Source organism: Lissotriton helveticus, chromosome 12, assembly GCF_964261635.1.
Source record: "Lissotriton helveticus chromosome 12, aLisHel1.1, whole genome shotgun sequence".
Lineage (NCBI taxonomy): Eukaryota > Metazoa > Chordata > Amphibia > Caudata > Salamandridae > Lissotriton > Lissotriton helveticus.
This window is the reverse complement of record NC_136073.1, coordinates 771,411,105-771,436,340: the sequence shown is the minus strand read 5'-3', so window position 1 is coordinate 771,436,340 and position 25,236 is coordinate 771,411,105. Positions and strand designations below refer to the sequence as shown.

Here is a 25,236-nt window from a genome sequence, read left to right as displayed (position 1 = left end):
TCGACAATCTTAAGCTCATCATAAAAAACCTGCAATGCCTGTTTCACTAATTTACATTTTAAATACCCAAGGCTCTGTGTTTCCCATCTAAATCCAGCTTTGGATGTATCCCATACAGTCCCTCAGGACGCGGAGTGTCTATTAATTTGCAAAAATTCCTTTATCCACACCGTCATGTGTTCAATAAATTTTTTATCCATCAAATGCTTCCTGTCAATTGTAAACGTTCTCGGGGCTACACACCGAGCAAGTGCCGGGATTTCAACTACCACAAGTGCATGGTCCAAGGTCACCCTTGGGTATACACAGATTTTCAGCCCAGTAAACACTGATGTAGGTACAAAACAATAATCAAGATGTACAAGCCTGTTGTGGGGCTGTGAATAAAATGTATATCCTGGGTCTTGCCTATGCAAGCTGTTCCACACATCCAATAGCCCATGATCAGTTAGTAATTGAAATAGAGCCTTGCTGACCCGGGGTTTCCTACCTTTATAGTTTCGCCTCCAATTTTGAAAAGCTTCAGTGGTCAAATTTATATTAAGATCCCCACACAAGAATAACAGAATGGGCCATGTAGCAAGCTCCCCATTCAAATATTCCAATATTGGGGCTTCATCAAGGTTAGAGCTGTATATTGTACAGAGGGTAAATATAACCCCCCCTGTCCTACATTCCACAATGGCCCAAAGGGCTGAATCACCCGAAGCTCTCTGGAGACCCTCTGCCTTTTATTATAATTATTTAACCCGCACACATTCAGTGTGCATATTCGAAGGCCTAAATTTGCCATAAATTCAAGGTTGCCATACCTACAGACCTATACGCAAATCTTTTTAACCCTCTGTACTTTTCTTTGCTGCTATGAATCTTTCTTTTTCTTTTACTTTTGCCCTCCTCCTTACCCTCTCCACCACCCTCCCCCCAACACCACCCCAACAGCACACCCCACAGCCCCACTACCTCGAGGCTTTAGGACTGTTAGTCCTAGCGGTGACATGCTCCCTACACCCAAAAGTCCCTCCCACACCCGTGAAGTCCCCCAACAATTGAACCTAACAAAAAAAACATTAACCTACAGATCAATAGGCAACAGACAGTATGCATACTCATTCTCTTCCCCCATGACATAACCTGTTGCAACAGCTGGGGGGTATACAACTTCATAAACAAGAGTTATGCAAATAATTAGGCATAAGAGCACAAAAGGAAGCTGCAAATTTGATAATAATTCTATAAGCCTAATCCCTCGTTATCCTTCTTTGAGGGTTTGCAGAAACTCTTTCGCCAAAATTTCAGAGGTGAAAACCTAGTATTCCCTTTATGGATGATTTTAAGTTTGGCTGGCTGTAGTAAGAAAGCTTGGGGCCCCTTAGTTTGAAATGGTAGAATAAGCTGAGGTAATTGCCAGCGTTTCTCTACCGTCTGATGGCCGTAATGTGGCCTAACAAAAAATTCAACCCCCTTGCCAACTCTTTTCCCATCGGGACGGGTCAGATCGGAAACTGCATCTCGTGCCAAAAAGTTGTTAAATTAAATCAGTATGGCCCTTGGTTTAGCCACTTCGTGCCGACTGACCTGGCCGGGCCCGGACAGAAAAGGGAAAACGGTGAGCCCTCTGAATCCTCTGTCTGCCAGTCCCATTGAGTTCATTCTGGAAACGCCTCAGTAAACAACCAACAACAGCTTCAACACACAATGTTCCTAGGAGCTTGTCTGTTTGGGAATTCGGAACACCCTGGATCCCCGTTTTCCCACTCTTCCCACCTTTGCCTTGTGAGAACATTTGCGGGATAGTGCATTTTGCGAGACTGACCATGCCCGTCGAGTTACCACAGGCACAGCTCTCGCCTTTATTTGTTTTACCATTGAGATTAGAGGCTTTCTTACGGCTCAGCGGCTCCGCGGTTTTTCCTACCGTTCCGGAGACAGTTCCAACGGCTGCCACTGTAGCAGCAGCGGTAGCACCATCAGCCAGGGCCTGGGCTTTCCCTCTAGCTCCTTTAGGCGTCATTATCGGTGTTCTGCGATATCCTGTTCTCGACTCTCCAGTAGTTTTGCCTGCAACAGTTGCTGCTTCTCGGCTCTGCGTCTATGCCCGGCCCCTTGCGGCTACAATGTATCCAAATCGGATTTTGCTGAGATAACCTGAACATGCCAATAGTACCAGGACTGAGCTGCGCACACCTCGGTAAGTGCTCAGACCCACTTTCACCCTCTCGTCCTTTCACTATCCACAGTACATCTTCTTCACGGGTGTAAGAGGACAGGAGCTACCAGCTCACACGACTGAGCTGGCGGCCGCCATCTTGCCTCTGTCAAATTATATTCTATATGTAATATTCTGATATATAGTTCTGTTGATTTCTACATTCCCACCCACTGTAAAACTAAGACAGTGTTCTCATTATAAGAGCTGCTATATTTCTTGTAACTCCCATGATATCCCCAATCCAACAAAATCCCTTCTATTTCCTTTGGGTAACTGATTAGACTTTTTCATGTCAGTAATATCTTGGTTTTTTTTGTGCCCCATTGCGTCTCCCATGCACTACTTCTGCCAGGCTCTCTACTCACATCCATTGTGGCGACAAGTTAATCATCCTGTGCAAAATTTTTCAGATACTTTGAGAGAGCCATCTGTATAACCCTGTTAACCATTCAATCGCAACACTGCTAGTTTCCATACCGGCTGCAGACCATGATGGAACTATCTGGAATACCAAAGTTCTGACTGAATGATCAGAAGTAATTCTGCTTTGCCCTGAAGGTTCTAAGGTTTTCCAAGACTGAATGAATGATCACCATCTGTCGGTGAGAACCTGTTGCTTACCGAGTCCGTCAAGATGCTATCCAGAGTGTCAGCAGTCACCAACATGTTGCTCATTGTCACCTCCCTTTGAGTGATGGTAGTATACATACAATGTACAATGGCTAGTTCCTGCTGGAGTGTTAACTGGAAGAAAAAGTACATTTCATACATGTGATTAACAGAGTCAATCAGGAACTTATTCACAAACTGCAACATACTGCAAAATACTTATCCCAAAACCTTTGTCTGAAGACCTCTGCCTCCACCTCTCTTATCTTTACTACGAGATCTTTGCCCTACACATACAACTATAATTTTGTACTACCCGTGGGAGGGATGGGAGTGAGTGGCTGGAAAACAGGTAATAGTTATTACTAAATGGGAGAGCTTTAGGTAAAGGTAGATTGGGTATATATATTCATTAAAAACCAAAGGTTATAGGGAGGTTACAGTTAGGTTCGGATTTTCCACACTCAAAACCATAGAAATTCAGCAGTTATAGCTAGAGTTATCTCAAGTAACTATAACTTGTGCCTAAGGTAATTCAAGTCAAGTCAAGTCAATCAGCTTTATTTCGATAGTAAAAGTATCATAAAAGCATTACATAAAAACATTACAATAAAACCATTTTGCTTAAAATCCAATATCTATCAGGTAAAAGTGCAACACTTTCCAATAATTTAAATAAGAAGGTCCGATACATGACCACAATTAAACAATACGTTTTAGCCTTTTACATCTGATTGACCAGGCCCAGCCTAGATATTTGGCCATTCCACAAACATACAGTGGCCGGGTGTCCGACCCTAAAATTCGCAATGCGACAATGTGGTAACTGGTACCCAGCTCCCTGCATACGGGTTTGAGCCACAATGACCTAGGAGAGTTATAGGCCGGGCATTCGAATAAAAAGTGGGCCACAGACTCCACTCTAAGGGAACAAAATATACAAAAAGGAGAGGTTTGTGCAGGAGTGTTCCAGCGGGCAGTCAATTCTCTCAGAGGAAGTAGGCCCAGCCTGAATTTAAAATACAGTGCACGGTCGAAGGATTTGGGAATCAGGTCCATAAAGGGTTCGCATAGGGGGACATCCTTAATCCTAAGGAACTCAATGGATGTTCTGCTGAGTTTGGGATTCGAGTATAGTTTGCTAGCTACCCACTGCCAATACATGGATTTAAGAACTTGTTTGGGGGGAGCGCTCCTAGATACCCAAGCATCTTCGAGACCCAAGTTGTCAAGCAGTGATTTAACATTGGTGAGCCACCCAATCCTAGACCACCCGGGCATTGACAATATTTCCATTAGCCCCTCTGCGTAGCTAGCGAGTTCGGGAACTCTCCATAGTCGGGCCCACAATAAAAGTGGGCGCAATTTGGCCTGGTCACCTATTGAACGACAACCCATATCCAACAACAATGGGAGCATAGGGATGCTCTGGGGAAGGGACATTAGGTCCTTTAAGAATTTGTTTTCAGATTTTAAAAGATGGTCAATATTACCTAGTCCCCAAAGTTCGGCCCCATAGAGCGCTGCACTAACTCCCCTTGCTTTGTAAATGTCTACGACTGGGGCAATAGGCCAAGAAGATGTTGAGCGTTGCTCTTTGATCAGTGTCCCTGCAACCCTTTTGTGTGCCCGCAACATTTTTTGGAGATTGGGGCCCCACTGCATTGAGTCACATAGGCGGATGCCCAGGTAATCAAATTCCTTGACCCTTTCCAGGGGTATAAGATTTAAAGAAGGAGGGCGACCATGCTTCCTGAGGGGATTCAATACTAAGTACATGGTTTTATCAGTATTGATCTTAAGGCCCCTGCTATTACAGAAAGATTGGAAATTGTCTAGGAGCCTCTGTAAGCCCAACAGGGTCTTTGAGATGAGCAGGGTATCCTCCGCGAATAGGAGCGTGGGAATTTTCTTTCCTGCCAGAGAGGGGGCGTCAGATGGTTGATTTAAGAGATGCTCCACCACCCCGTTTACATATAATGAGAACAGGGTCGGAGCAAGGACGCACCACTGGCGCACGCCCCTATCCACTGGAATTTTAGCAGTCTTCTGACCCTGAAGGCCCCACCTCACCTGCGCGTAGTTCCCATCATGCAACTTAACCAATAGGGACAAAATATAAGCAGGAATCCCCAGGTCAAGAAGTATCCCCCACAAGCAGTCCCGAGGCACCAGGTCAAAGGCAGTCTTTAGATCGATAAAAGCGAGGTAAAGACTGCCCTTGCCAAGTACTACCACCTTCCAATAAATGAGCATCAGTCTGAAGACCTGTTCAATGGTCCCTGTGCCAGACCTAAAACCTGCTTGAAATTCTGAGAGAATTTTGTTCTCGGTCTCCCACTGGAGAACTCTCTCTAGAACAACCTTTCCGGCTACCTTCTGTGTGGAATCTATAAGACTAATAGGGCGATAATTCGCTGGGTCGTCCCTACAGCCCTTTTTAAAGATCGGGACGACCGCTGCCCCCTTCCACGAGACTGGAATCGCCGCACCGTGCATAATGGCATTGAGTAAGGTTGCTATGAACTTACCCCAATCTTTTGGGTGCCGGCGAAGTAGGTCCCCCGGTAACCCGTCAGGGCCTGCTGCTTTATTTGGCACTAAAGAATTAATCACAGCTTCCACCTCTTTCGGTGAGAAGGATACCAGGTCACTTATCTCAGAAAGACCCAAAACAGGGGAAAATGCCGGTCCCAACCTCTCCGCAGGGTGGGTAGAGTAAAGAGATGAAAAGTGATCATACCAAGCTTGCTCCGTGATGTTAGATGTAATAAGAGTGCAATCTGGCCTGTTTCTGGTCCTTACCAGTTTCCAGAAACCTCCAGCATCCCTTCTTGCACTAGCAGCGTTTAGGTCACACCAGAACTGGTCGTCCCAATCCCTCCTAGCATGATGGCAAGTCTGTAGTTCTTTCTAGAAGACTGAATCAGCGCGATATCTTTTAGCTTAACAGCCTTCACCAGGGCAGTTTTTAACATCCGACACTTTTTAGTAAACCACCCCGGATTGTGGTTCAGTTTCTGGGCCGCCCTGTCATAAGAATCCCTACATGGTTTGGTAAGTAGGCTTCCCAGGGCTTCGATGGTGTTACAAAAGAGGCCGAAGACCTCAGACGGGGCCAAAGTGGAGGAGTCCAGCCTGGATACTGCCTCCTTGATCAAGGCCCCTAAATTTTGCACCAACCCATCGTCAAGGACAGCCGCACGCAATTTAAGGCGCCTTCCTCCGTTCGATGGACAAACATCTGACGTTATTTTTGCTTGTGGTTGGGGAACAACGTGTGGGGATGACCACAAAGACTTTAAGCTCAAGGATAGAGGATTATGGTCGCTGTCCACGGTTGGCAGGACCTCCATATCTCTCAAGTAACTCCAGAGCTTTAAGTCAAGTAAAATGTAGTCTATCCGAGAGGAATGGTCTACCCTGTTGTTTGTGTGGGCACCTGAAGGGTCTGAGGATGTTCTCCCATTTACTGCCTAAGGTAATTATAACTCAACCCCGCCATGAACTGTTATCTCATCAACAATTTGACAGCAAAAGTTGCACTGATATTATCAATAATATCAGAGAAGATGTCATGAGTGAAGTAAAATGTGAGGTGCATGGTGACCTTGCGTATTATAGTTGCCTTAGGGCACAAGGTATAGTTACTCCCCATTAGTAACAGTGCCGGGCAATTGGGAACGGGGTCCCTAGGGCTTGAATCAGCCCGGGGAGGGGGTCTGCGTGCCCCCTCACCCTTCTTACCTTTATCTGTACCCCAGAAGATGGAGTCCGAGGCTGAAAACGGTAAGGGGCCTATGTGCTGCCCTCTCAATATTTTATAAAGCTGGGCCCCGGGAAATGGGGACATCAGGGTTGGCTCATCCTTGGGAAGTGGGCCACGTACACCTCTGACCTATATGCATATACAAAAATTAATGTGCCCTCAAGTAATACAACTGGTGCTATGTAAAGCGCTTTGATATCCGATTCGGGTCAAGTTCGCGCTATATAAAACTCTGTAAAAAAAAAAAACATGGGACCTTACCCGCCCAGGGAATTAAAGAAAACAAGCACATGAGACTGTACTTGTTTATTTATTTTTTTTGATTTGGCCTCAGATGCTCTGAGGCATCCGTCTGCACAATGAATTCTTTCTGGAAGTCAGGAGTGGCCAGCACCGGAGCTGTGCACATCGCGCGCTTCAGTGTTTCGAATGCCTCCTGGCAAGCAGCCGTCCAGATCACCTTGCGGGGCTGCTTCTTGGACTTTAGCTCAGTCAAGGGGGCTACGATGGTACCATATCCCTTGACGAACCTGCGGTAGTATCCGGTGAGGCTGAGGAAAGCTCGGACCTCAGATTGGGTTTTGGGGGGCTCCCAGGCCATGATGGTCTCAATTTTGGCCTGGAGGGGTTGCACCTTACCCCCGCCCACCAGGTGTCCCAGGTACACGACAGATCCCTGTCCAATCTGGCACTTGCTAGCCTTGATGGTGAGGCCAGCGCATTGCAGAGCCTGCAGCACCTCCTGGAGATGCTGCAGATGGTCTTCCCAGGTGCTACTGAAGACAGCTATGTCATCCAGGTACGCCGCTGAGAAGGACTCCAGGCCAGACACCACCTGGTTCACCAACCGCTGGAAGGTGGCCGGAGCATTCTTGAGCCCGAAGGGCATCACTCTGAATTGGAAGTGGCCCTGGGGGGTGGAGAACGCTGTCTTCTCCTATGCTCCATCGGCCATGGCAATCTGCCAGTACCCTGATGTCAAGTCGATGGTGCTGAGGTTCTTGGCTGCTCCCAGCGGTCAATCAGCTCATCCGCCCGTGGGATCGGGTGAGCATCTGTCTTGGTGACAGAGTTCAATCCCCGATAGTCCACACAGAACCGAAGTTCTGGTATGGTGCCCGCTGGGGATGCTTTCGGCACCAACACGACCGGACTAGCCCACGGGCTGCTGGAGGGTTCGATCCCCCCAGCTCCAGCATTTTGGCACCTCACCCTGGATGCTGTTCTTCACTTTCTCGGACAGCCGGTAAGACTTGGTTTTTACTGGCGGACTGTCCCCTGTGTCCACATCATGGGTGCACAGATGTGTAATTCCAGGTGTGAGGGAGAACAACGAGGCTTGCTGCGCCAATACCTGGCGGCAGTCCCTCTGTTGCTCTGGAGTCAAGGATGGGGAGAGGACAACTCCCTCCACTGAACCATCCTTCTCCTGGGCCGCCAGAAGGTCAGGAAGAGGCTCACTCTCCTCCTCCTCGCTCCCATCCGTCACCATGAGGAGAGCATGCTCTGATCGCTCATGGTGAGGCTTCAGGCGGTTGACATGGAGCACCCGATGGGGCTGACGGGGGTCTTCAAATCCTCGACGTAGGTGGTCTGGCCTCGACGCTCGACAATCTCATACGGACCAGTCCACCGGTCCTTGAGGGCACTAAGCTCCCCAGGCTCCATGACCCACACCTTCTGTCCAGCGTCCAACTCCACCGTCCGAGTGTTGCGGCCATACCACTCCTTCATGATAGCTTGGCTAGCCTCCAAGTTGTCTGATGCTTCCTTCCACAGTTGGCCATCTGGCTGCGGAATGCCAGCATGTAGCTGACGACATCACAGGGAAGCTTCTTCGAAGTCTTCTCCCACCCCTCCTTAACAAGGCTGAGGGGCCCCCGAACGAGATGGCCATAGAGTAGTTCGAAGGGGCTGAACCCGACTCCCTTCTGTGGTACCTCGCGGTATGAAAACAGCAGGCAAGGGAGGAGGATGTCCCATTTCCACCTCAATTCCTCTGGCAGGCTCCGGATCATACCCTTCAAGGTCTTGTTGAAGCGCTCTACGAGCCCGTTAGTCTGGGGGTGCTAAGGAGTGGAGAACCGATAGGTCACTCCGCACTCCTTCCACATGGCCTGCATGTAAGCCGACATGAAGTTTGTGCCCCTGTCTGACACCACGACCTTGGGGAATCCCACTCTGGTAAATATCCCCATCAGGGCCCGTGCCACCACAGGTGCAGTGATGGTCCTCAGAGGAATAGCCTCTGGGTACCGAGTGGCGTGGTCCACTAACACCAAGATGAACCGGTGTCCCGCAGAGGTCGGAGGGTCTAACGGCCCAACCATGTCGATACCGGCCCGCTCAAAAGGGGTCCCGACCACCGGGAGCGGTTCCAAAGGGGCCTTCACTTTGGTCCCTGTCTTGCCACTTGCCTGGCAAGTCTTGCAGGTCTTGTAGTAGGTGTCAGAGGCAACACTCACCCTGCACCAATAAAAATGTGGGACTAGCCTCGCAAAGGTCTTGTCCTGGCCCAGGTGTCCAGCTAAAGGAATCTCATGCGCCAATTCCAATAAGAAGGCCCGGTAGCATTGGGGGACCACTAAGGCCCTCGCGGATCCATGCACTGGAACCTTAGGCTCACTGTAAAGGAGGCCATTCTCCCAGTACACGTGAAAACTGCCGGTCTCCTGATGAATCGCTTGGGCTTCGGCCTGTCGCCGCATGCCTTCAAGCGTGGGGCACTACTTTTGCGCCCGACAGAATTCCTTCCGGGTAGGCCCTCCTTCCACATGACACTCGGCAAGGGTCGGCAAGTCCCCCAAGGGAACAACATCCACCTCCACGGACTCCGGGGGTACCTCCACAGGCTCCCCATCCATGACACGGGGTGTGTTCTCCACTCCATTCTCCCCTTCAGGACCAGCATTGGGTTGGGCCATTGTCTCAGGCTCCAACCCGAGTTGAGTTTCTTGACGGGCAGCCATTGACTGCGTGACCACGCAAGTCCACTCTGGTAACCCCAGCATCTCAGTGTGGGCCTTAAACTCCACTTCCTTCCAGGCGGTATGTTCCAGGTAGTTTCCTAGCAGACAGTCCACAGGCAAGGCAGGGCTTATCGCAACTCTCAACGGGCCTTGAACTCCTCCCCACTTAAAGGGAACCTGAGCCACGGGATAGTAGCTCAGACTGCCGTCAGCCAACACAGCCGGATGAAACACATCAGGCACTACTTGCTCCGGGGACACCAGCCGCCTCACTACGGTGGTCATGCTGGCACCTGTGTCCCTCAGAGCGTCCACCTCCTCCCCATTGACCTTCACCCTCTGCTGGTACTTAGCAGTATTCCATGGTAAGGGCGTCACTGGGACCATCTCTCTATCCCCAAGTGAAACCAGGGTCAGGCCTGTCTACTCTTCCTCCCTATCTAGGGGCAGCTCCATCCCAACTGCTACACTAGCCACCCCAGGACTCTTGCCACCTGTGGGGGCTGGGGGTCGTTTGCGACACTGGGCATCTCCCCTGTAGTGTCCAACCTCCCCGCATTCATAGCACCAGACAACTTTTGGCTGCTGACTCTTGTCAAGGTAAGTGGGCTTTGGGGAACTGGACTGAGGTGGGGCACCTACTCCTCTCCCAAACTGTCTAGTTTGTGGGCCTCGTGAGAACTCCTTCTTTTTATCTTCCCCCTCTTTCTTCTGGGGGCCGCCCTGTCCGCCTTTCGGGCCATCTCCCCCGGGGGCCTTGTGTGACACCCGGGTGCTGACCCAAGTATCCGGCTTCTCCGCAAGCTCACGGGGATCAGTCAGCTTGCGGTCCACCAGATGTTGGCGCAGCTCCGGAAAACATTTATCCAAGAGGTGCTCTCTCAAAAAAAGATTGTACAGGCCCTCATAATCATGCACCTCGCTGCCACGCACCCAACCATCCAGAGCCTTACGGGCATAGCCAAAGAAATCCACCCAATTCTGAGTGGACAGCTTATGGCTGCCACGGAACTTTTGGCGATATCTTTCAGGGTTGAGGCCGAACTTTTTAATGGGCGCCTCCTTCATGGGGGAATACCTGAACTGGTCTGCCTTATCCAAGTACAGGAGGGTGTCCCTGATGTTGGGAGGTATATAACGATACAGGCCACCTGCCCAGTGTTTATCAGGCACCCCATGGGCGGTCAAGGCCACTTTATACGCCTCCAACCACCTAGCAATGTCATCCCCCTGTGTGTAGCTCGCGATCACCTCCTTGGGTAACCAAAATCTGGGCTCCTGTTGAACCCCTTGTACGCTGCCACCATTGGGACTTCCTGGCGCACCCAATTGCAATGGTCGCAGCTCCATTTCTTTAAGCTGAAGCTCGTGCGCCAACTTCCTTTCTTCCATAGCTAACTTTTTCCTGCAAAGCAAGCTTCTTATCTTCCCTTTCTCTTTCCCTCTCGTGCTCTAGTTTGGCAAGCTCCCACTTCAATCGCCTCTCCTCCCTCCTGTCCTCATACTCCTGCGATGACGCACTCCCCCCAGATACACTACTCCCTGCCCCGGAACGTCTTCCTGGCAACACATTGTCGGACATATCAATGTTGAGCAGGCCTGGGTCTTCTGGAGTGCCCGCCTCCCCTTGCGTGACCTGTCCCTCCTGTTCCCCATCCCCTCTCTCCTCTGGGTGGGCCCTTACCCATGCCCTCAAGGCGGTACGGAGTTCTTCCTTTGCGGCTCTCCGCCCAACCGGCACCCCCATCCCCTGACAAAATTCCCTAATCTGCACCACTGTGTACTCCTCTAGATCGGCTAGCTGGAACTCCATTTTGCCAGGTGGGGACCCAGATAAAATCAAGGAAAGATATTAGGACGTGGGTACAATACTGGGTCAACACAGGTCTACACACTCTACAGGCTAGACAGTGGGGGGGTTAATTGAGAAAGGTTGTAGGCACGATAGGTGTCCAGTCTAATTGCAGCACACTCTGTCCCACTGGAGGGTGCTGTATAGTCACAGGTCCTGGATCCCACCGCTCGCCACCAAATATAGGAACTGAGGTCACCAGATCCCCGGGGGTAGCCTGGCATGAGCAGGTAGGCACCTGAAAGCTCAGGTGTTAAGTGACTACACAGCACACGCATCCACTGAGACAATAAGTGCAGGCAAGGACATAGACCACACCAGTTACGTTTGATTCAAATTAATAAGCTTTTATATAAGATTAGAATCAGGGCAATCAAAAATTCACAGTAGCAATAACTTATTAGTTTCCCTTAAAAGCACATGTGTCTCATCACTTGGCAATAAATACTTAAATGAATAAATATTAAATATTAGATAACCGTGGGCTTGGCAACAACCTTGCTACTAATCAGCACCTGCAAGGCAATCTTTATAAAGACATTCAAATAACATTGCATCAAGCATCAATAACCATTTCTTCATGTAAGCAACCATCTCATTTAGTGACTAAAAGCATCCAGGAAACTTTGCCTTGGACAAGAGTAAACCGTCCATTAAGTAGGAGTAAAACATTTCATTCTGTATTAATGGACATCACAGTGAAGATTAGGCATCAGCTCATTAGGCGAGAGAACTGGGCATTCATTAAGGCACAGATACCCCTGTATTCAGCAAAAGCACTTCCTTATACCACCATTACCCAAGCATCAGGGCCTACACCAGCTGGCATTCGTCTGGACCCCAGGCAGGGGTTAACCAATGTCTTGGCCCAGTTCAAAGGCCTGGCAGTCTCGCAGGAACTTCTCCCCCACCCAGAGTCATCTAAGGCCAACAGGGCCCAACCCCGATGTTCCCCGGGGGAGGGGCAAATTCTGGGCCTTCTCCGGCCTTCCGCCCTCCTCCCCTGGGGGTTACCTTCTATCTTTGGCCCTCCGGGGCCCTTGCGGCGGGTCAACTGGTGTAGGAGGGCTCGGGCTCCTTCGGGAGCTCTCCGGTGGTCTGGCACTGTGGGGGGCAGTCGCGAGGTGCAGCCGGGCTTCACGAGGCCCCGCGGGTGCAGCAAGCAGGAGGGAATCTCTCGCTCTCGTCGAGCGCTGCTGCGGGATCTGCCCCGGGTCCCAGGCCTACTGAGTCTCACTGGGCCCAGGACCAATCATAGGAGACAGGGAGGAGGCGCGCCCGCAGCTGCCGGTTGCAGAGCAGCCTGCGGGGGCATGTAGGCCTCACGCTCGACAGCAGGAAGTGGTGGAGGGGGCGCGGCTGGTGACGCGGCAGGCGTCCCCTCACCATGTGACAGGGGAGGCAACGGCTTCGGGCCCGGAGCAGCCTTGTGGAATGTGGCGGCGGCCCTCTCCTGGTGCCGGGGGCCACCGAGGGGGTGATGAAGGCAGCACCGGCCCAGGGAGTGCCAGGCTGTGATGGTGAGTTCCGCAGCGCGCTCAGTCTTTCCAGCGCTGAGGGGGCAGTCTCAACTCTAGCGCTTCGTGACAGAAAGGGGCTCTGGCCTCACAGCGCTTCGTGAAATAAAGGGGCTCTGGCCTCACAGTGCTTCGTGACAGACAGGGGCTCTGGCCTCACAGTGCTTCCCAGTGGGGGCACAGTTGACGAGCGCTGGATAGATAATGCAGGCAAAATAGCCGTCGCAGCTATCAGGCAGGTCAGCATTCTAGCGCTGAGGGTGGGGAAGAGCGCTTCTCAGGTGGCCCAAGTCACTTCAGGTTTAGGCTTGCAGTTCAGTCAGTGGGGGGTTGGCGCAGAGAGGGGAGAGCGCTTGGCAGGCAGATCAGTACCTGGTTGAGCCCCAAGATTCCTGATTAGCGCGGGAAAGCTTCTTCTTGGCGCGTGTTGGTTCTGACGCCCTTTGTTTGTATTTCCTTGGTTTCTTGAGGGGGGGGGGTTAGTGTTGAAGGCTTGACAGCAGGTCACTTCAGGTGGTCCCTGGGTTCCCCTCCCTCCGGGCCAGATCAGTGGGCTAGTTCAGGGTTCCTCACTTTACTTGGAAGGCAGCACCTAAGCCCTGTCACTCCCAGTGCTGAATCTCCTGCGTGGGTCCCCCAGGTCAGTGATGCCCCAACTCTCTACTCTGCTCTGACTGGAAAGTTTCCCTCCCTTTCCTTATATAGCGACAGTTGGCAGTTGGCAGTGGCAGTTGGTGTCACCTCCCCTGTTCTAGAAGGTTCCAGGAGCATCCCTCATTCTAGCTATGGGCAGACTGGAAGGCTGGCATTGCTACATTGTTTAAGGGTTCCAGTCAGCTCCTGGCTACTAGAGTGCGCCTAAAAAGACCACGCTGCAGTAGCAGGGGTCAGTGGCAGCGATCTTAGGGGAAGGGAGCACCTGCACCTTAACATTGGGAAACAATGGGAAGGTGCCCAGAGAACTAAGGCCAACAAAAAGTAGGTGGGAAAAATGAGGCCAAGGCGAAAAAAATAGGGCAGACCACCCTAGGCCTGACAGGTCTAACATTAACCTTGAATCGTACCAACAGAAATCTATCCCTTTCATTAGATAGGAGTGAAAGGAAAGCTCCATACCCTGAACAGTTTTTAAAAATAAATGCCCCTATACAATGGGTTTCACAAGCTCTATGTGTTCATGTTGTAATAAGGGACTTTTGAGAAACAAGTCTCTCCCTTTTTTGAGTTCCAGGGGGTACGGGGACTAATAACTGCAGTATATGTTCACCCAACCCATGCTGGTAAAAGCTGCCTTCATATAAGCAATCCAAGGGATTTGATGCCTGTTGTCAAGGGTCAGACAATCAGACAAAATCAGTCTATTTATTTGGCATCCCTCCCCAGTCTATATCTTGATCCAGCACAGCAAGGGTCTGAGAGCAACAAGGTCACCAATGTATCTAAAACAAAGTTCCTGACGAACAAAAAAAGCTGGGGTACTTTGTGGACCCGCAGAATACACCTTAAAATGTATTTTCTGTGAGTTAAATGTTATCGACCGTCATGTAACCCCATACATCACTGTCATATAGCTCCTTGGAGATGCACTTGGACTTAAAATACTTAACTAGAGGGTCCAGTCACCATGAGGCCAACCTCTGTGCAACGCTAGCTACAGTCCCCGTGGTCTTGACCAAATCACAAGTCTTACCCATAACTAGGGATTTAAAACTCATATTAGCATCAAATAGCACCAGCAGGTAAGAGAAAGCTGGGACCTTATCCAGGGTATGACTCCCCACCTTGAAGGTTTTGAAACTGGTGGAAATTCAGCGATGTTAAGAACTCTCTCCGCAAGTTGGGCTTTAAATATGATATGCTCTACCCTGCCTTTCTATGAGTTGAGGTCAATGGGAGGCCTCGCTCCTTGACAACACAGCAGAGGCAAACGACTTTTGCAAACACTTTGCTTTCAAGTCCTCCTTTTCTAGACAGAACACGCTACAAAGTACTGGATCACCGACTCCTGCTCCTTAGTCTCCTTAGAGCTGATATGGCCTGAAGTATTTGGATTCTCCCTCAAAATAGGGACTACTTCTGCATAACACCTGTGGACTGCCTCAGACAGTATGCTTTGCTCATCATTGCCTTCTTATTACTTTTTCCATACAAATGCTGTTTATATGTGGTTGATTCTTCCTTTCTGCTTCAGCTATTCCTCTAGGAACGGGCCACACCAAGCAAACACGTCAACTCTCCCCCATGGAGAACACTGCAGTAGCCTCATTGGGATTGTTTAGTTCCTTGTTTCTCCTTTTCGGGGCTTTATTGGATGTTTTCCTATATAGTGGGGGTGGGGGGGATAGGTGTGGGCACTTTCTGCTTTCTCTTCAGTTTTGTATTTGTTTGTTACCCTTTGCACAACAGGTACACTATATGCCAGCTTATGACATGGCGCTGTTCTTTTCACACCTGTTTACTCTATGCCATCTCAGAAAGGGCCTGTAGAGGTGATAGACATTACTTCCCTTACATGAAAGATATGTGGCATCAATAATCCACGTAAAGGCAAACAAGTCCTCTCATATCTGTCGCGACATAGCCTTCCTTCAGGAAACACGTCTCCTACCCAATGGCGCCCAATCATATGCGACTACTTGGGGCCCCCACCCCGCTATTTCTCCTCTCATGGCTCCTATTCCTGTGGATTCTGCCCCCTCATGCATAAAAGCAGCCCCTATTCCCTCCATAAATGTCACTCGGACCCAAATGGATGCTATTTGATCCAACAAGGCAGCCTCACTGACAAACGAGTTCTATTAGTCAACATGTACGCCCCGAACACTGAGTATCCACAATTCTTTCACGAGTTTTATGCCCATATGGGACATGCAGATGCCAACTTTGCTCTTCTGGGTGGGGATTTCAACATGGTACATACGCTAGCATTGACTCTAGTACCCAGCTGAGTGGTTATCCCCAATCATGGGAAGCACTCCACCTTATATTGCAGACGCTTATGCTCTACAAGCTAAGTTAAGATCACCACCCCGCAATAGCGCGCTTGTGTCCCCTGAGTGTATTAACTGCCATATCTCATGGTAGAAATCAAGAGCATCAGTGTTTGGGCCATATGTGTTCACCAGTGTTAGTGGATGTCCCCGTAGCTTACCCTTCAGGATGACGTATCTACCATATATGTCTAGGTGCGTTGTATCAATCTTGAAGTTCGTTCCTTTTTTGACAAGTATGGAAACCCCCCTGGAATACGTGAGTGATGTGTAGATTCTGCCCATCGTCTGCCCACTTGAGCGGTCGAATGTGGAGCTTCATGCGTCTCTTGAAACAGTACAATGTCTATGTGCCTTCTATCTAGACACGTGAATATCTGACGCATTTTGTTTTGGATTGGTGTAACCTCTAATGTTCCAGGTAAGCAGATTCAAGGGTTGTGGAGTCAGCGGAGTACTTGCCATCGTATCTTACAGTGTAAAATAACAATAATCGAATAGTGCATAAGGAGAACCACCTGTCGGTTGCAACTAGAAAGACTGATATAGGCATCTTCAAAATAACCATAGGTACATGTCAAGTAGGTATAGGCAGTGCATCTCAATCAGACAGATTCCGTATTAGAAACAATTCCCACAACATTTCCCATCCCACCCACAACAGCAGCCCAAACCTGCTGATGCCATACCCAAACCAAATCATTCAAACTCAATAACATTTCGTGGGGGTTTCCCATAGGGGGTTCTATCTAGGCTACACATCTCCATCCGAGATATCGGATGTGGACGGGTTGTGTTAAGTACAGACATCTGATTGCTCAGGGTATCAGAGATCCGACATAGAGCATAGTAATGCATTATAATGAAAACAACAGTGCATTTATTTCCTAGGATATCATTTTGTGATCAGTCTGTACACTCCAGGACAGGCCCATGCCTCCCAGAGTAAGTAAAGGTAATGAATCACTCGATGCCTGAGCTGGGTATTTTGAGGTATGAGAGTGCAACATGTGGAAACTGGTGGCATTGTCAGTTGCAGGAGCCAGAGGTGAACTACTACAGAATAGCCTCAGAACTGCACACGTCTGGCTCTGCGTCAAGTCACGTAGCAATGTACTATATGTCAACAGTGAGCAACCATTTCCATGGCAATGCATTTAGTGGCTAGGACCTGACGTTGGCCATGTAAATGGTATATGGGTAGAGATGGCAGGTTCCTGGGCAACAAGTCAAGGAGTAGTACCTCATTTTGACCCTGGTGCTTTCCTCTGGCATCTCAGAGAGTCTACTCCTGAGTTTCAACACAGACCAGCATATGTCCATCGTTGCAGATCTCGTCCGTGAGGAGTGTATACAGGTATCTAAATCTAGTCTTTTGCAAATATCTCACTCCTGAGGGGTAGAGTGGGAGAAGGCTAGTTTGTCATGCGGTTATAGCGTTTTGCCTTCAAGAATATCCCAATGATACGTGATATCGAGCTAATAGTCATGCACCTTGGTGTGTTGCCCCCTTCCCCTCGAGATCAAGCGAGTTCCTGTGCAGTTTCAGACCATCGCATAGGGCTAGTGGTATGCATCGTGTAGAAGCTGTCCCTACCAGCGGCCAGTAGACTGATCGGTGTAGTGGCGTATTATTCTAAGGAATCCTATAGAATAGACTCACCGCTCATGCAGGGGTCATCATCGTCCAGAAAAGGTCATTCCGCTCAAGATGGCTGTTGCCCATTATGTACTCGGGTATCTACCTCTGTCGCATATGACACTAGTTGAAGGCGGCTCATTCTTTATCTTGGTCTTGTTCTTGTCTGTCTCTGGCCCGTCGCACGTTCACGATGGTTTTGATGTAATCGTTAGCTGCTTTAGGTGTAGACAAGATCGTCGATTTGCCCTCCCAGGTCACCTTTAGAGGTGATCGACTCTTTAGACAGGTCCAATGGCCCTGGCCTTGATGGCCTTATGACAGCTTTCTATAAAGCTTTCAAACAACAAGTCACCCACATCTCTTTGCAGTAGTCAACAGGATCTCCTACCAAACACCTGCTGTAGTTACCCTATTGGATGCCGAAAAGACGTTTGACCCCTTGGAGTGGCCCTTCTTGAAAGAAGCTCTGATCAAACTGGGAATCCCCACCGCGCTCATCTCCTTGGTCATGCTCTTATATCCTAATCCTGTGGCACGCATGGGAGTCAATGGCTCCCTCATGGATTTGTTCCCTATATTGAGGGGGACTAGGCAAGGCTGCCCTTTATCTCCTCTCCTCTACATTCCCTTAATGGACCCTTTGGTCTGCCACCTTCTGGAGCGCCACATACATGAGGCTCCCGTGTTTCATTTTAAAAAATATTTTCGGCCGGAGTCATGCTGGGTGTGAAAATCCAGCCCCCCCAAAAAATGCTCTTTTGGCCCTGTGGGACCCTCTGATCAGGCCTATGCGGTCAGGGTGCTTTTACCCTGCCACCTTTTCTTCTTTTTTAATCGTTTTTCTTTCTCCTCATACCAAGTGACAAGATGGCTGTCAACACTTCCTGGTTACAAGTGTTGGCAGCCAATCACAGGCAAGCTCCACTGTGGCACTTACTGGATGTACCGAGTGGGCTAGTTGGACCCTACACTGAAAAAAACATAGGTTTCAGGGACGTTATAGTTAGTTGGAGATTTCACTCATACAAAACCATAGAAATAGTCAGTAGACCTAACTTTAACTCGTGCCCATGCAATGCACTGCTGATGACGTCACATACTACATCACTCATGACATGCTCAGTGACATCCCTGATGACATCTCAAATTTTCCATTGGGCATACAAGTCACACAGTCTTTAAAATAACAAATGGAGATGTCGGTTCACCATCTGCCTACTGTCTCAACTACTGTCTCCAGATTGGATAGAAAATAGTCAATTGTGACATTAAATTGCTTAAATTCTCATGGTTCTGCCTATGCCGAACATTTACTTTTGCCACACTGATGAAGGCTGATTGCTGAAACACGTATGTGGCCAATAAAGTTATGTTGAATGCCCAGGGAGTGCTCCAGTTGCTTTTTTGGTTGTTGAATGAAATGGGTCACACCCCCGCTAATTGGAGGCACCAGTTGTGAGTTCGGAGGAACTGGTGGGAAACGTGTGCCCTAGTTAGTCCAGTGGCTCTGTGCAGGCCCGGGCCAACAGACAGCTTTTTGCCCACCTGGGGAGACATGTGAACAACTCCAAGGCTTAAGCACAAAGGCAGTTGCCGCAGAGTGAGGTGTCACCTCCTCTCCCAGAAAGGCCAACTGAGGTGTTAGCACAAAAGGCAGGCTCAAAGGAAATGCCCCCTTTAAAGGGTGACAACACACCCGAGCAGGATGACTTTTGTTCCTGCAGGAAAGTTGGAGGCAGGGACGGAGAGGAAAACACTGTCCTCAAACCTGTTTTCCTGTGGGCTTGACAGTAGCAAGAATATTGCACACTGGGATTGCGAAATTCCACACATAACTTGAACTTTGTCGCAAAAAAGGAGTGGGCCTACTAGCCCATTGGATAGTGACCACGTTATCCCCCCAGGCACTTTCCCAGGATAAAATAGGCACCCCTGGCATGCTAAACCTCAGTACACATTGGATTTGGAAAAAGAACCCAACAAAGACTGTCCTCCTGCCCTTGGAATAGCACAAAGAGAGGATTCACTGTTGGAAGGACTGCACCTGCTGCACTTTGGACTAGTAAAATTTGGACTGTGTCTGCGGCTCCCGGCTTGGGAAAACATTGATCCCAGAGCCAGATTGAAGCTGTGACTCCAAGGGTTAGTTGGTTGGCCCCCTGGAACAGCACCATGGATACCAAAGTTGAGAAAGCTGAAACCGCAAAGCAGTATCCTCTTCAGAGGAATCACCACTGACTGCTGTTGGGTGCTCCTAGAGACATCTCCGATGTAGCCAAAAGTTGCACTCGAGTCTGCTGGACCCAGGACTGCTATCAAGGCATTTCTTGCCTTAGAGGGACACTAGCCTCTACCAAGGATATTCGCAGTGATTGCTGTGTCGGAGAACAGTAGCCCAGCCGCTGCTGGCCTTCGACTGTCACAAAGAGGATGCCATGGGACCTCACATGCAGTGGCCAAAGTTGCCCCACCTCACCCAAGCACCAAGGAATCACCCACAGCTTACCCTTGTCGACTGCACAGCTCCAGGATGATATTTATTTATTTATTTATTTGTGAATTTTATATAGCGCACAGCTACCCCAACGGGGCCGCTCGGAAAGTTTTTATTGGTCTGACAGGAGCAGTTTGGTCGATAGCAGAACAGATCCAGCTGTTGAAGTTGGACAGTCTGGTGTCTAAGCCAGACGCTTCCTGGGGAGCAGCCAAGGGGAGGTGGACCGCTAAATTATCTGGGGAGATTTTACTCCAATTGCGACCAACCGTTCTGGCCGTGAGTTTAGGGCGGTCATGGCGATGCAAGGAGAAGGAGAACGGGATGAAAAAGTGATCGGACCAGATCACGGGGATTGGATCATTAATAGTGATGTTGGCCAGGTTGGTGCAGATGAGGTCCAGGGTGTGACCGGCTTTGTGAGTGGGGCCGGAGATGAGTTGGCTTAGGCCGCCGTCCGCTATGGTGGATAGGAAGTTAAGCGTGCTGGGGTCAATGGAGGTATCAATGCGTAGGTTAAAATCCCCAATAAGAGTGAAATTTGCATAGCGGACGGTTGCCTGAAGGACATAATCAAGAAAGGTAGGAAGATATGTAAGCTTGGATTTCGGAGGGCGGTAGGCTAGTAAGCCTGAGCAAGTTAGATCGGCTTCCAGTTTTATACAGAAGGGTAGGGCTTCAATACATTCGATTTGGGTGTAGGGAAAGGAGGATATGGTCCAATGTGATCTGTATATTAATGCTACTCCACCTCCTGGATGGGAGCTCTGTCTGTTGGCACACAGAATGTTATAGCCAGGCGGGATAGCGAGGCAGAGAGCAGGATTGGTTTCATTCCCTAACCACGTTTCGGTGAGGAAGAGGAGGTCCCAATTGTTGTCCTCCAGAGATTGTGCTATGTCAAGAGAGTGTTTTACTAACGATCGGCAGTTAATCAGGCCCGCTTTGATGGCAATGTTTTTGTTGATACGGTGAGTACGGGGGAAGTCTGTGGAGGAGGGCAGTGTTTACAGGGAGTGTCTGTGTTATCTCGCTGGCTGCATTGTATGAAGGGAGTGAGGGGAGGGCCGAACAGAAGGGTTGATGTAAAGGTACAAGTCTTGGGTTTAAAACTCAAGAGCGCCTCCCTACCGTGAGGAATGAAGGGGGGAGGCCTGGATATGCAGGCTTTCCTGCGGCTGCGGCCACTTCCTGATCGCGGACGGGCGCAGATGGGCAGGACTCTGGCACGACTCCGGCGCGTCCCAGGCGCGTCTGCTGAACGCGTCCGCTGCTTGGGGGCATGTCCTTCCCTTTTATACTGGCCACTGGGGTGCGACTGACGCTTTCCTCACCTAAGATGGCCGCCGCGTTTCTGAGCTCACCCGGGGATGACGATATGCCCACAGCTCCTGAATCGGCTGGGACGGACCCGGTGAGTGAAGGAGTACGCGGGGGGCAAAGTTGAGGCCGCGCAGGGGGGGACAGGCGGGGAGGGGGGAGAACAAAGTGCAGTATGCAGGTCAGAGGTGATAGGCTTAGTGAGTCAAGCCGATCGTCTCAGTGAAAGTTTAAGATTAAAGCTTTTAAAATCAAGCGGATCGTAGCACACAAGTACAGAGGCGAGAGGCTTAGTGAGTCAAGCCGATCGTCTCAGTGAAAGTTAAAAAAGCTTTTTGGAAGTCAAGTGGATCGTAGCACACAAGATAAAAAATACAGCTTAGCGATTCAAGCTAAGTGGTGCAATTAAGGGATAAAATAAGGGGGGTAGAACAGAGGCGATTTCAGCGCTAGAGCGTTTAGTAAATCAAACACAAGTATCGCACATACAAATAACAAAGTAAAAAATCACAGCGACCTCCCGGCTTTCCGCCTCAAGAGGGGTTCGAATACATCTTTTCTGCCTGCATCCCAAGCATAGGAACCACTTCATTGTTCTCTATGGTGGTTGTTTTCTAAAGGCTGGAACTGAACTGAAAAAGGGTCTGGTGGCCGGGTCACTGCCCAAAGTGACCTTAAGTCAGGCTGAAGTTGACAAACTAACTGTTTTAACATTAAAAAAAATTACAAACTTTTGTTGACCAGTGCTGTTTTGTGGTTGTATTGAAAGTTTTTTTATTGTTTTCAAAATACATATCTCTAGAACCTCCAATGAAATATGATGAACATGGATTCTAAAAATGTATAAAAATATGTTCTATTTTCATAAAGTATTGTTGTATCTCTTGTGTGACTTCCTTATTCCATTGTTTGGTGCTCTTAAATGATTTACACTAAGTTCCTTTGTCAAGCTTTGCTGCTCGAAGCCCCAGATACCCAGGGTTGAACAAAGGTGATACAAACAAGCTTCACTTGTCCCAAGACAGTTTTTGTGACTGTATGCCATGATAAGGCTTCTACTGCCATATCATATAATACTCTGAAATTCCCACATACATAATATATCATACCATGAGACAACCACATGTTTAAATGAAGCACATTGCCTCTTATTCCCTAGAATGCCCGGTAAAGCAATGGAGAATCACAGTTACCTTTTTTCGATGTTCCAGGATTTTACAACATAACAAGATGTTCTCATTTGAATTTGCAGAAGCAGATGTATGCAAAAAAGTCATAAGGATGTTTCTGTCCATGCGCCGGACAGATTCCATCAGTCGAACTGTAATGACAACCCAGAAAATCAGACACATGTACAAATAATGCCCAAACAGAGGTTACTTGACATTTTTTAGAAGTTTAGAAAAAGTGTCACAAGATATTTTTAACTTGCAGCAAAATTTGCATGAAATACTAAATAAAGGACACTTGTCCAAGATGCATTGGTGCTTGTGCAAATTATGTTTCATGTTATTTTCTTACAGATTGATTATATCTGGAATTCAGTGGTAGGTCTTGCCACATTGAGATTGACACTTTGTGTTCATTTTAGACTTTTACTCCAACTGTTAGGATCATAATTGGTTTTTGTACCTCATTCCACAAAACTTACAAGTGCTTCGTTTTAGCTTGCTAATCAGGGTGACAGCTGTTGTGATCTTCCGTCCCCGCCCCGTTCCGCCGTGGCTTTTGCCGTTTGTTGCGGAGGGCTAAAGGACCAGACATACCTGACTAGCACTTGCGGGTTGGGAACAGCTGATGTGTGCGCGAGACGCCCGACTCACTGCTATTTAAGCAGCATGCCGGCGCGGACGCGAGAACACCAGCGGTAGGTCTTGGCACCTGTCATTGTGCCCTGCTGCTATTTTTAAAAACCGCATTGAGATTAACACGTTGTGTTCATTTTAGACTTTTACTCCACCTGCTGGGATCGTAATTGTTTTTTGTACCTCATTCCACATGCTTACCGGCACTTTGTTTTAGCTTGGTAATCAGGGTGGCAGCTGTTGTGATCTTCCCTCCCCGCCTGTTCTGCCGTGGCTTGTGCCGTTTGTTGCGGAGGGCTAAGGGACCGGACATACCTGACTAGTACTTCTGGGTTGGAAACAACTGATGTGTGCAAGAGATGCCTGACTCACTGCTACTTAAGCAGCATGCCGGAGAGGATGCACAGAGGGCGCGCCGCTGGCACACCAAAGGCAAGCCCGTCTGCGCTCATTCGTGTCTAGATCGGGCCCAGGGCCACCCCCCCTGTCCGTTCCCTACTGATCTTGGGCCCAAGTTTAAAATATACAAGAGATACTCTTGTAAGTCTTAACCCCCAGATGAAGGATTCCTGTCCACAACTCGATCCTTTGAAAGAGCCTAAGGTGTGCCCTCTGTGTGACATGAAGTTCCTCTTCACCAAAACAAAATGCAGCTTTAACTCGCATCAAGTCCTTTACCCGCAAACAGTTTTGCAAAAGTCCCTCCAGGGCCTACTCCTGAATACACGCTCTTTAATTAAACACAACATTGAATTCGCCGAGCTGCTGGAAGCTCACAATATAGATATGGCATTTGTCACGGAGACGTGGGCAGATGGAACATCTGATCAGGAGCTATCATTAGCCATTCCCCAAGGATGCTTATTAATCAGGAATGACAGACAGGATAAGTGGGGAGGGGAAATAGTGATTATTATCAAGGACACCTTGTCGATGAAAAGTTCTAATTCAGGAAGTGGCCCTGATTGTGAACTGCTTTCATTTGGAATCACCATCAGTGAAAACTATATATTTAACGACATACTGCTGTATAGACCACCAGGGGCTAAGAACAAGTTTGTAGAGACAAAAGGTCATATCATCGAGTCTAGTGTTGACTTTCAGGAATTTTCTATCTTAGGTGACTTCAACTACCATTTAGAAAATATAAATGACCAATATACAATCTCGCTTCTAGAGCTGATGGCCAGTGTCTTGGTGGAACAACTGATCAAGCATCCTACCCACGAGGATGGACACACCCTAGATGGAATATTTATATCTAATCCTCAATTGAAAGTGCAGGAGAGGTTGCCAATCCCATGTTCTGATCATAAGGCCATTTGGTTGGTACTTACCTCGTCCCATCATCTTATTCGTCCTCATTCTGCTCTTAGGACTTTTAAAGAGAGAAATTGGAAGGAAATCAACCCACAGCAGCTGCAATTAACATTAGCTGCCTCTAAACAGACACTAATGCCCGAAGTAAATACATCCACCAATATGTTTACTAATTGGATAGCAACAGCAGTAAATATTCTAGCTTCAGAAAAAACATTTACTAGCAAATGGTTGAAGAAATCAGAACCTTGGTCTGTGACTCACTGCGCATCCAGAAGCAACTATGCAGACAAGCTGAAAGGCGCTGGAGAAAAACTTATTTGGAAGCCAAAAAAATGGTTTATACACAGTCACTGACCGAATATGAAAAGATGATCCTGGAGAAAAAAAGCAGCTATTTCTCAGATAAATTGAGCAGGTGGGCAACTCAAGTAAATTACTTACTTTTCTCAACTTTAAAGGAATTAGTGACACTTCCCACCCCACTAGCACTGAACAGCAATGTTACTTTCTGCAATCAACTCGCAGATTCCTTTAGGGACAAGGTGCTTTCTATCTATGATTTCTTCAGTGAAAAGGCAATGAGCCTCAAGTAAATCAACCCTCTTCACCTACACGACATCCTGGTCATGGCTTGAATGCTTTTATCCCCCCAAATGTAGAACAGGTTTCGCAGATAGTCAGATTGGTGAAAGCAGGGGCTCCATCCGACCCCTGCCCCCTAAAATATTCCAACA

At 48.7% G+C, this 25,236-nt stretch overlaps 1 long non-coding RNA gene across 1 annotated transcript in view; it reads right to left on the bottom strand.

The window, feature by feature from the left end:
• Positions 1 to 22,693, bottom strand: part of LOC144799530 (uncharacterized) — a 36,120-nt gene extending 13,427 nt beyond the window's left edge. Inside the window, exons 1-2 of the long non-coding RNA XR_013603829.1 lie at positions 22,568 to 22,693; positions 2,834 to 2,956 (exon numbers count right to left, since the gene is read on the bottom strand). This is a non-coding gene — a long non-coding RNA (uncharacterized LOC144799530). The remainder of the gene's footprint in view (positions 1 to 2,833; positions 2,957 to 22,567) is intronic.
• Positions 22,694 to 25,236: the final 2,543 nt, after the last annotated feature.